Raw genomic sequence first — 12,738 nt, forward strand, 5'->3', positions numbered from 1 at the left:
GGTGCTATTTACCCTCCTCGCCAATTGTAATAAACTAGAAGTGCAGGGCTGGTTTCTTGTGAGAAACAGTAAACTTTATTTACGGACTCCTGGTGAGACTACCTGCTTGTTCCAAGACCAAGGCTAAAAAGCTCCACCCCTAAGATTCCCCGCGCTTAGGGCTGATTCGTCTGTACAGTCACATGATCCCCATAACAGCAATTTACAATTATTACATAAACCTCCCGGTGCACAGAGGGAGATTATAATCCCTCATTAACTGAGGGATTGACAATATGTAGAACCGGCAACATTTATGTCCCTCACTTAACAAGAAATGACCTCGAATCATATTAAACATCACCTCAAAATAACCGTTACTGACTCTGAGTTGTTTCTCCGCGGCTGAGTGGCTGTGTCTTTTATTGTCCTGTCACTGAACAAGATTAGATTCTGCATCGAGATTAAATGGTTGTTCAGAGCTGCGAATTCATGGTTAGCAGGGAAAGAGTGTGTCACAGGGCAGCTGCACAGCTGAAGGGAGCTGCTGGGAGAGACAGACTAGAACAGAGAAGGCTGAGGTGTGGCCTGATCAAAGTTTTAAAACTATGAAAGAGTTTGAGAGGGTGGATACAGAGGCAATTCGCCATCGCCTCCAATGTGCCAGCTCAGCTTTCTGCCGATAGAGGAGATGAGTGTTTGTGGACCAGGACCGCAAACCTGAGACGGAGGCCGTGGTTTACCAGAGAGTCATGATCCCCTCGCCCCTGTAAGCTTCAGAGACTTGGACATCCTACAGCAGGTACCTCAAAGCACTGGAGAGGTACCTCCAGCGGGGCCTTTGCAAGATCCTCCAAATCCGGGGCGGGGAGCAGGAAGGTGGTCCAACAGTAGCGTCCTTTCCCAGGCCAAACTGCCCAGCCTCGAGGCACTAATCACTCTGGTATCCCTGACACCAGACTCCCAAAACAACTTCTCCAGTCAGAACAGGAGGAGAGCAGAAACACTACAGGGATGTCCTCACAGCGTTCCCTGAAAAGATGAAACATCCCGCCGACTCACGGGAGTCCCTGACACGTGACCGACCAAGATGGGGAAGGTTCATTCAGGAAGGCACCCAGCACATGGAGAGCTTTCGTCAGGAACATGCGGAGGAGAGGTCGAGGTGTCGGAGAGGGAGTGCGCGCACAAACCTCCAGACAACCCACCTACCCCAACCCCTTCCAGCCCCACACGTGGCAGAGTCTGCAGATCACGGATCAGGGCTGATCAGCCCACACCTCAGGACCCATCGAACAGCAGTGGAAACGAGGCATCCTCGATCCTGAGGGACTGGATAAGAAGTCAGAGAGAATTGTTCCACTTGTCGGGGGACCAGAACCGGGGGCCATCAGTATAAGAGAGTCACTAATAAACCCAATGGGGAATTCAGGAGAAACCCCTTTACCCAGAGAGTGGGGAGAATGTGGAACTCGCTCCCACAGGGAGCGGTTGAGCCTGTGTATTAGGCAGGTAGCAGTGGGCTCTTTAAAGGGATAAGCTTCCCTTAAACACTCTCCAGTGAAGTGCTGCTGCCCCTTTAAATTTACAATCCTGCCAAACCAGTCCTCGCTAGCCTTGATGTGCTGAGTCAGATCCTCAATCCAAACAATTCTCTGCTCCTGTCACTGTGACTCATTTCCACAGAGAGAGAGAGAGAGAAACCTATTTATAAATCTCAGTACATCTTCCAATCAGGACATTATTCACTGAAACATTGTTGGTGCAGAATGCTGATTAAACGGTACATTTTCCACCCTGTTCCTTACTGCCCGCTGGAACCAGTCATTATAATTAGTATGGATGTGCTAGTTAAGTACCTGGTGTGTGCTACTTGGTACAATCGCTCATTAATGCACCCTCAGAAAAACTGGTAAATATTGTGACCATGTTTAGGGATGGAGAGGGGCTGGGGCTTACATTACATTCCCCACAAACTGGCTTTGAGCGATTTAATGTCTGTATGTGAGAGAGAGAGAGAAAGAGAGAAGGGGAGGGACATCAGGAGAGAGAGACAGAGAGAGAGACAGCAGGAGAGAGGGAGAGAGAGATTGAAATACAGGAGAGAGGGAGAGAAGGGGAGGGACACCAGGAGAGAGACAGAGAGAAAGACAGCAGGAAAGAGAGAGAGATTGAAATACAGGAGAGAGGGAGAGAGAGAGGAAGAGAAGGGGAGGGACACCAGGAGAGAGACAGAGAGAAAGACAGCAGGAAAGAGAGAAAGAGAGAGAGAGAGGAAGAGGGAGTGAATGAAACCCAAGAAACGGAGAGAGAGAGGGGAATGGAAAAGACACTGAAGAAGAGAGAGACAGGAGAGGCCAAGGGAGGAGAGAGAGAGACACATGCACAGGGCAGACAGAGAGGGAGAGAGAGAGAGGTGGGGAAAAGACTGAGAAAGAGAGAGAGAAACAGAACAGGTAGAGATAGATAGAGAGAGAGAGAGATGGAACAGACTGAGAAAGGGGGAGAGAGAGAGAGACACATGCACAGGGCAGACAGAGAGGGAGAGAGAGAGAGGTGGGGAAAAGACTGAGAAAGAGAGAGAGAAACAGAACAGGTAGAGATAGATAGATAGAGAGAGAGAGAGATGGAACAGGCTGAGAAAGGGGGAGAAAGAGAGAGAAATGGGGGAAGAGAACGAGAGAACTGAGTGACAATGGAGAGCTGGAGAGAAGGACATAAGAGGGATTGAGGCACAGAATAAAGCGGAGGCTTATTTTAGGTGCACTATCATTTAAAAAGCAAAGAAACATTCTTTTATTGAGTAATAATGGTGAATAGTTACAAAACCTAAATCATCGAGAGTACCTGCAGGAGCAAGTTTCAGTTTGACCTTGTAAAGTAGCCTCTAGATGTGGTCTCACCGGTTCCCTGAACAACTGAAGTATGGCCTCCCTACTTTTGTATTCAATTCCCCATATAATAAATTATAACATTCTATTATCTTTCCTAATTACTTGCTTTACCTGCAAACTAACCTTTTGTGATTCATGCACTAGGACACCCAGATCCCTCTCCGAGCTCTGCAATCTCTCACCATTTAGATAATAAGCTTCTCTTTTATTCTTCCTGCGAAAATGGACAATTTCACAGTTGCACACATTATACTCCATTTGCCAGATCTTTGTCCACTCACTTAACCTATCTACGTCACTTTGTAGCCTCCTTATGTCCTCTTCAAAATTTACTTTCCTGCCTATCTTTGTGTCATCAGCAAATTTAGCCACCATCCCCTCGGTCCCTTCATCCGAGTCATTTATATAAATTGTAAACAGTTGAGGTCCCAGCGCTGATCCCTGTGGCACACCACTCATCACATCCTGCCAACCAGAAAAAGGCCCATTTATGCCCACTCTCTGTTTCCAGTTAGCTAGCCAATCTCCTACCCATGCCAATATGTTACTCCCTATCCCATGAGCTTTTACTCTCCGTCATAACCGTTGATGTAACATTTTATCAAATGCCTTCTGGAAATCTAAGTACAGTACATCCACCGGTTCCCCTTTATCCACAGCACATGTGACTCCTTCAAAGAACCCCAATAAATTGGTTAAACATTATTTCCCTTTTACAAAACCATGTTGACTCCGCCTGATTGCCTTGAATTTTTCTAAGTGCCCTGCTGTAATGTATTTAACAATAGCTTCTCACATTTTCCCTATGACAGAGGTTAGACTAACTGACCTACAGTTTCCTGCTCTCTGTCTCCCTCCCTTTTTGAATAAATGAGTTACATTTGCTACTTTCCAATCTGATGGAACCTTTCCCAAATCCAGGGAGTTTTGGAAAATTAAAACCAACACATCAACTATCTCACTAGCCAGGCCTTTCAAGACTCTAGTATGAAGTCCATCAGGACCTGGGGATTTGTCAGCCCTCAGCTCCAACAATTTACTCAATACCACTTCCCTGGTGATTGTAATTTTCCTGACTTCATTCCCCACTTCCATTTCTTGGTTTATATTTGTTTCTGGGATGTTACTTGTATCCTCCATAGTGCAGACCAAAGCAAAATACCTGTTCAGTTCATCTGCCATCTCCTTATTTTCCATTATTAATTACCTAGATTCACTTTCCATAGGACCAATGCTCACTTTATTAAGTCTTTTATTATTTAAATATCTATAGAAACTCTTACCGTCCATCTTTGTATTACTCACTAGCTTTCCCTCATACTCTAATTTTTCCCTCCTTATTAATCTTTTTGTCATTCTTTGCTGTTCTTTATATTCTTTCCAATCTTCTGACCTGCCATCCATTTTTGCGTAATTATATGCTTTTTGGTTAAGTTTGATACTGTCTTTAACTTTTTTAGTTAACCACAGATGGTGGGCCCTCCCCTTGGGGTTTTTCTTTCTCGTTGGAATGTATATATTCTGTATATTCTGAAATATTCCTTTAAATGTCTGCCACTGCATCTCTATTGACCTATCCCTTAATGTTATTTGCCAGTTCACTTTAACTAGCTCCACTTTCATGCCTTCATAATTGCCCTTATTTAAATTTAAAATACTAGTTCTGGACCCACTCTCATCTCCCTCAAACTGAATGTATAATTCAATCATATTATGATTGCTGCTACTCAGGGGTACTTTCACTATGAGGTTATCAACTAATCCCATCTAGTTGCATAGTACCAGGTCTAGTATAGCCTGCTCTCTGGTTGGTTCCAGCACAGGCTGTTCCAAGAAGCTATCCTGAAAACATTCTATGAACTCATCATCTACACTACCTTTGCCCATCTGATTTTTCCAATCTATATGAAGATTAAAATCCCCCAAAATTATTGCTGTACCTTTCTGACAAGCTCCCATTATCTCTTCCTTTATACTCTATCCTACCATGTAGTTACGATTAGGGGGCCTGTACACCACTTCCACAAGTGGCTTCTTCCTTTATCATTTCTTATCTCAACCCAAACTACTTCTACATCCTGGCTTCCTGAACTTAGGTCATCCCGCTCTAATGTGCTAATACCATCATTAATTAACAGAGCCACCACTCCACCTTTTCCTAACTTCCTGTCCTTCCTAAATGTCAGGTACCCTTCAATATTCAGGTCCCAATCAATGTCATCCTGTAGCCATGTCTCTGTAATGGCTTTCAGATCGTATTTATTTATTTCTATTTGCTCTACCAGTTCATCTGTTTTGTTTTGAATGCTACCTTCATTTAGGTAGAGTCTTTAGCTTTGTCCTTTTATTATTTTTGTAACGTCTAGCCTTATCTGCTGATTTACACTTAAATTTGTACTCTCTGTCCCTTCCTGTCATAGTCTGTTTATTTTCCATATTAATACCTGTCTCTCTTGCCTTGTCTCTATTCCTTGGTTTACCACATCTTCCCAAATTTGATCCTTTGCCCCCACTATTCAGTTTAAAACCCTCTCTGCTTCCCTAGTTATGCAGCTCATGAAGACACCAGCCCCAGCAGGGTTCAGGTGTAGACCCGTCCCAACGGTACAGCCCCCACTTCCCCCAGTACTGGTGCCAGTGTCCCATGAACCGGAACCCACTTCTCCCACACCAGTCTTTGAGTCACGCATTAATTTCTTTAATCTTATTTGCCCGATGCCAATTTGCACGTGGCTCAGGTAATAATCCAAAGGTTCTGTTTCTTAATTTGGTGCCTAGCTCCTCATACTGGCTATGCAGAGCCTCCTTCCTTGTCCTGCCTATGTCACTGGTAACTACATGGACCACGACATCTGGATTCTCCCCCTCCCACTGCAAGTTCCTCTCCAGCCCTGAGCAGATGTCCCAAACCCTGGAACCGGGCAGGCAACATAGCCTTCTGGACTCTTGCTCTTTACTGCAGAGAACAGTGTCAATCCCCTTCGCTATACTATCCCCTACTACCACTACATTCCTGTTTCCTCCCTCCATTTGAATGGCTTCCTGTACCACAGTGCCATGGCCAGTCAGCTCTTCCACCCTGCAGCCCCCACTCTCATCCAAACAAGTTGAGAGAACCTCAAACCTGTTGGACAATTGCAGAGGCTCACACTCCTGCCCTCTGGGTCCCCTTACCTGCCTCACTCTCAGTCACACCCTCCTGTCCCTGACCACTGACATATGGGATATGGGATACTTGCCTTTATTAGCCGCGGCATAGAATATAAGAGCAGGGAGGTTAAGCTGGAACTGTATAAAACACTGGTTAAGCCACAGCTAGAGTATTGCATACAGTTCTGGAATCCGCATTATAGGAAGGATGTGATTGCACTAGAGAGAGTGCAGAGGAGATTTACCAGTTTGTTGTCTGGGCTGGAGAGTTTTAGTTATGAGGAGAGATTGGATAGACTGGGGTTATTTTGCCTGGAGCAGAGGAGATTGAAAGGGAACATGATTGAGGTGTATAAAATAATGGGGGGCATAGATAGGGTAGACAGGAAGGAACTTTTCCCTTTGGTAGAGGGATCAATAACCAGGGGGCATAGATTTAAGGTAAGGAGCAGGAGGTTTAGAGGGGAGGTGAAGAAGAATTTTTTCACCCAGAGGGTGGTGGGAGTCTGGAACTCACTGCTGGAAAGGGTGATAGAGGCAGAAACCCTCAACATTTAAGCAGTATTTGGATGTGCGCTTGCGATGCCCATGGCTTACAAGTCTATGGGCCTAGTGCTGGAAAATGGGATGAGAATAGTTAGGTACTTGTTTGACTGGCGCTGACTTGATGGGCCGAAGGGGCTTTTCTGTGCTGTAGACCTCTATGACTCTATGACTATGACCAAATCAGAAGACCCTATCCTAAGAGGTGTGACCACCTCTTGGTACAAACCGTCCAGGTAACTTTCCCCCTCCCTGTGTCACAGTGTCCATAGCTCAGCCTCCAGCTCAATGACTCTGAGCCAAAGCACCTCAAGCTGCAGACACTTACTGCTGTGTTTATCCTGGATCACAAAGGCATCCAGGAACACCCACATGCTGCAACAATGACACATCACTTGTCCTGGCATCCTAGGTGCTTTAATTAATTACTTAATTATTTTATTCAAATATTTAGTTTCTTTTATGTATCTATTAATCTTACCACAAATTCCTGTGCTATTTGAACATTAGGAATAGAGTAGACCATCACCACTTACTGGGTACCCACCAGATACTCACCAAACAGCTAGCTTCTTCCTTGGAGTAGAGCACGAACTGAATCCGACAGGGTGGAAAAGTTAGAAAAAAGCAAAGGAGTACCTCTCTCCCTTCCTCACAGAACTCCCTCAGCTCACCAAACTCTCAAATTACGATGAGAGGCACTTCAGTGCTGGTCTCACTGAGAATGCCTAGATTTGGTACACACACATGGGCATGAGTTCTTATAAACACACCTGGACATCAGTAGATATACACACACCTAGGCATCGGTAGATATGCACACACCTGGTCATCGGTTGATATGCACACACCTGAACATCAGTAGATATACTCAGGCCTGGGCATCAGGAGATATACGTAGACCTGGACATCAGTAAATATACACACACCTGGATATCAGTAGATACACACACACACCTGGGCAGCAGTAGATGTACACACACCTGGACACCAGTAGATACATCTGGACATCAGTAGGTATACACACACCTGGGCATCTGTAAATATACACACACCTGGGATCTATAGATATACATGTACCTGGACATCAGAAGAAATACATACAACTGGACTCAGTAGATATACATGCATCTGGGCATTAGTAGAGACACACACACCTAGGCATTGGTAGAGATACACACACCTGGGTATCAGTAAATGTACACACACCTGGGCATCAGTAGATATACAACACCTGGACATCAGTGGGTACATACACCTAGACATCAATAGATGTACACACACCTGGGCATCAGTAGATGTACACACACCTGGGCATCAGTAGATGTACACACACCTGGGCATCAGTAGATGTACACATATCTGGGCATCAGTAGAAGTACATATATCTGGGCATCAGTAGATGTACACACACCTGGACCTCAGTAGATGTACACACACCAGGGCATCAGTAGATATACAATACCTGGACATCAGTGGGTACATACACCTAGACATCAATAGATGTACACACACCTGGGCATCAGTAGATGTACACACACCTGGGCATCAGTAGATATACACACAGCTGGACATCTGTGGGTGCACACACCTGGACATCAGTACATATATACACAGCCTGACATCAGTAGATATACACACAGCTGGATTCAGTAGATATACACACATCTGGACATCAATAGGTATACACACACCTGGACACCAGTAGATATACAGAGACCTGGGCATCAATAGGTATACAAAGGCCTGAGCATAAGTAGATGCACAAACTTGGGCATCAGTAGCTACTCACATACCTGGGCATCAGTAGGTATACATAGATGGGCATCAGTAGATATACACTCACCTGGGCTTCCATAGGCATTATGATGAAACTCAAATACTTGCCTTAATCTGAAGTCAGAAGCCTTTTGTGCACACCTGGGCGTCAGTGGGTACACAAACCTGGGCATCAGTGGGTACACAAACCTGGACATCAGTGGATACACAAACCTGGGCAAGTGACTCCGGATTGCTCTCCCTCTTTAGATGCCCCTGTCTTGGGGTTATTCTTAGAAGCCAGAAACTCAACAGGAAGATGCACTGAGCCTTTTTCAATAAGCTGGCACAGGGATGATAGGCCGAATGTCCTCTTTCTATGCCCTATGATTCTATGATCTATAGACACCATCCTGCATGTGGCTGATTCACAGCAACAGGTTAATTGCTCTCCCTCTATAGAGGCCCCTTGCCTTGGGATTTTCCTCAGAGTTATTCATTCCAGAGAGCAGTGGAGGCTGGGATGTTGAATATATTGTCACAACCATGTAAATGTGGTTTCCTTAACATTGTCCTTGAGCTAAGAATTTGTATGTAGCCCCCTTTTAATTCATGAGTGATTCAATTAAAAAATAACCCAGCAGACAAGCTTTAATCTTAAGTAAAATGGAGGTTATTTTATTACAAAGACCGGTGCTGAAAGTTACTTAGGTAAGAGTGATCAAGTTATTAATTACAATATAGATATAAAGAGTGAAAACAGATATAAGAGAAAGATACTTAAAGAGGAGATTTCAAATCAGTCCCTGTGAGATATTATTTGTGGGCTCATTGGTTTGAATTCCTTCTTTCCAAAGTGAAGGATTTGAAACTTGTAGTCAGATTCAGCAGCTGCAATGGCTTCTGTAGTTGACTGCCTGGAGGTTGCCTGGACAGGTTGACACAGCAGGTCAGCAGCTTTGGGGAGTGAGTGAAGGTCCCTTTTCTTTGTGGGTTCTGCCATTACAATACTTGAAGATTGCCTGGTTTCCTTTCTCCACAGAACCATGATGGTTTTTGTACTGGGCATCTTCCCCTGTAACTCCAGGTAGCAGGGAACCTCAGCTCTCGCAGATGTTTTAGCTGAGACCTGTCTGCTGGTAGTCTCTCTCAAAACTGCCAGACAAACACGGCTTCTGGTAGCCCTTCCTTACAATCCACAAACACAAATATGGCTGCCATGTTAATTTAGGTGATTCATTGTTCCACAAAGCGAAGAAGTCAATTAAACTGCATTGTTTTGAAGAAGTTCTTCCTGTCTCATGTTTCACCAGAAGTAGAAGGGTTTTTCACACCTTTTAGGAGGTTCAATTATGTTGTCCAAAGCATCCTTGAATTTCAAGTGTCCTGTGATCCTTCTTGAGATAAGGACAGTCTGGCTGACAACAGTTGGAACCCACAAGAGAAGTCATGTTACTTCTGGGAGCCCAGTTTTAAGATTTCCTGTCCATTTTTAAAAGGGATTACAGCTTGTTACAAAATGTGCACTATAATTAGTCGTTTGGTAGAACAGAATTTGATGATTGCTGAAAAAAAGAGACATGTTGTCGAGTCACAGAATCACAGAATTGTTACGGTGTAGAAGGAGACCATTTGGCCCATCGTGTCTGCACTGGCTCTCTGAGCATTTTAATTCAGTGCCAATCTCCTGCCTTTCCCCCGTAACCTTGCACATTGTTTCTATTTAAATAATCATCCTATGCCCTCTTGAATGCCTCAATTGAACCTGCCTCCACCACAATTCCAAGCAGTGCATTCCAAACCCTAACTATGCGCTGTGTGAAAAAGTTTTTTCTCACCTCGCATTTGCTTCTTTTGGAAAACACTTTAAATCTGTGCCCTCTGGTTCTCGATCCGTTTATGAGTGGAAACAATTTCTCCCTCTCTACTCTGTCCAGACCCCTCATGATTTTGAAAACTTCTATCAAGTCTCCTCTCAGCCTTCTCCTCTCCAAGGAAAACAGTCCCAACTTCTCCAATCTTTCCTCATAACTGAAGTGCCTCATCCCTGGAATCATTCTCATAAACCTCTTGTGCACTCTCTCCAATGCGCTCACATCCTTCCTATAGTGTGGCACCCAGAACTGTACACAATACTCCAGCTGAGGTCTAACAAGTGTCTTATATAAGTGCATGATAAACTCCCTGCTCTTGTATTTTATGCCCCTAGAATACTGTATGCTTTAGAAACAGCTCTCCCTACCTGCCCTGCCACCTTCAATGACTTATGTACATATACATCCAGGTCTCCCTACTCCTGCACACCCTTTAGAATAGTATCCTTTACTTTATACTGTCTCTCCATGTTCTTTGTACCAAGTGCATCACCTCACACTTCTCTGCATTGAACTCCATCTGTCACCTATCTGCCCACTCCACCAATGTGTCAATGTCCTTTTGAAGCTTTACACTGTCCTCCTCACAGTTTACAATTCTCCCAAGTTTAGTGTCATCCACAAACTTTGAAAATGTCCCCTGCACACCAAGATCGAGATCATTTATATATATCAGGAAAAGCAAGAGTCCCAAAACGACCCCTGGGGAACTCCACTACAAACCTTCTTCCAGCCTGAAAAATACCCAGTAACCATTACTCTCTGTTTCCCGTCCCTCAACCAATTTTGTATCCATGTTGCTACTGTCCCTTTTAACCCATGACCTCTAACTTTTCTGACAAGTCTGTTGTGTGGCACTGTATCAAACATCTTTTGGAAGTCCAAATTCACCACTTCAATGGCCTTGCCCTCATCAACCATCTGTTACCTCTTCAAAAAACTCCAGTAAGTTAGTTAGACATGATTTTCCTTTCACAAATCCATGCTGACTCTTCCGAATCAATCCACATTTTTCCATGTGACGATTAATTCTATCTCAAATAGTTGTTTCTAGAAGTTTCCCCACCACTGAAGTTAAACTGATTGGTCTGTAATTACAGGGCAGATCTTTACAACCTTTTTTGAACAAGGGCGTAATGTTTGCAATTCTCCAGTCCTCCGGCACCTCCCCTGAACATTGAACGATTATTGCCAGTGCCTCTGCAATTTCCACTCTCACTTCCCTCAATATTCTTGGATGCATCTCATCCAGTCCCAGTGCCTTATCAACTTTAAGTACCGACAGCTTATCCAATACCTCCTCCTTATCAATTTTAAACACTTCTAGTGACTGAGTTTCCTCCTCTGTCACCATGGCCTGGGCAGCATCTGCCTCGTAGGTAAAGACAGATGCAGAGTATTAATTTAACATCTCAGCCATGCCTCTTGCCTCTATGTGTAAATCCCCTTTTCGGTCCCTAATCGGCCATACTCCTCCTTTTACCATCCTTTCACTATTGATGTGCTTATAGAATACTTTGGGATTTCCTTTTATGTCAGCTGCCAGTCTTTTATCATAATCCCTCTTTACTTCTCGTATTTGCTTTTTCACATCCCTTTTGAATCTTCTGTATTTAGCTTGGTTCTCAATTGTATTTACTACCTGACACCTGTCCTAAGCACACTTTTTCTTTAACTTAATTTCTATCTCCTTTGCCATCCAGGGAGCTCTGGATTTGTTTGCCCAACCTTCCCTTTTGAGGGAACATACCTTGACTGTGCCCAAACCATCTCCTCTTTGAAGGTAGCCCATTGTTCAGCTACTGTTTCTCCTGCCAACCTTTGGTTCCAGTCTATCCGGCCCAGCTCTGTACTTGCCCTATTGAAGTCTGTTCTCTGCCAGTTGATTATTCTTACTCTGGATTGACCAATGTCATTTTTCACCATCATCCTAAACCTTATGACACAATGATCACTGACCCCTAAATGTTCCCCCACTGTCACTTGACATACTTGGCCCACCTCATTCCCAAGAACTAGGTCTAGCAGTGCCTCCTTTCTCATTGGACTGGACAGGTATTGCTGTAGGAAATTCTCCTGAGCACAATCTAGGAACGCTTGTCCCTCACTGCCCCTTACACTACCACTATCCCAGTCTATATACGGGTAAGTCCCCCATTATAACTACTCTACGATGTTTACACATCTCTGTTATTTCCTTGCAGATTTGTTCCTCTTTATCCTTCCCACTAGCAGGCGGTCTATATATTACACTGAGTAATGTAATTCCACCCCATCTTATTCCTTAGCTCTAGCCAAATCGATTCTGTCCTTGAATCCTCTGACACATCCTCTTTCTCCAGTACTGCAATACTCTCCTCAACCAAAAACGTCACCCCTCCTCCTTTTTTCCTTTCCCATCTTTTCTGAACACCTTGTAACCAGGAATATTTAACACCCAGATCTGCCCTTCCTTAGGCCGGGTGTCCGCTATCGCCACAACATCATAATCCCACACGGCAATCTGTGCCTGTAACTCCCCAATTTTATTAACTACACTC

Source organism: Cetorhinus maximus, chromosome 34 (genome assembly GCF_964194155.1).
Source record: "Cetorhinus maximus chromosome 34, sCetMax3.hap1.1, whole genome shotgun sequence".
Lineage (NCBI taxonomy): Eukaryota > Metazoa > Chordata > Chondrichthyes > Lamniformes > Cetorhinidae > Cetorhinus > Cetorhinus maximus.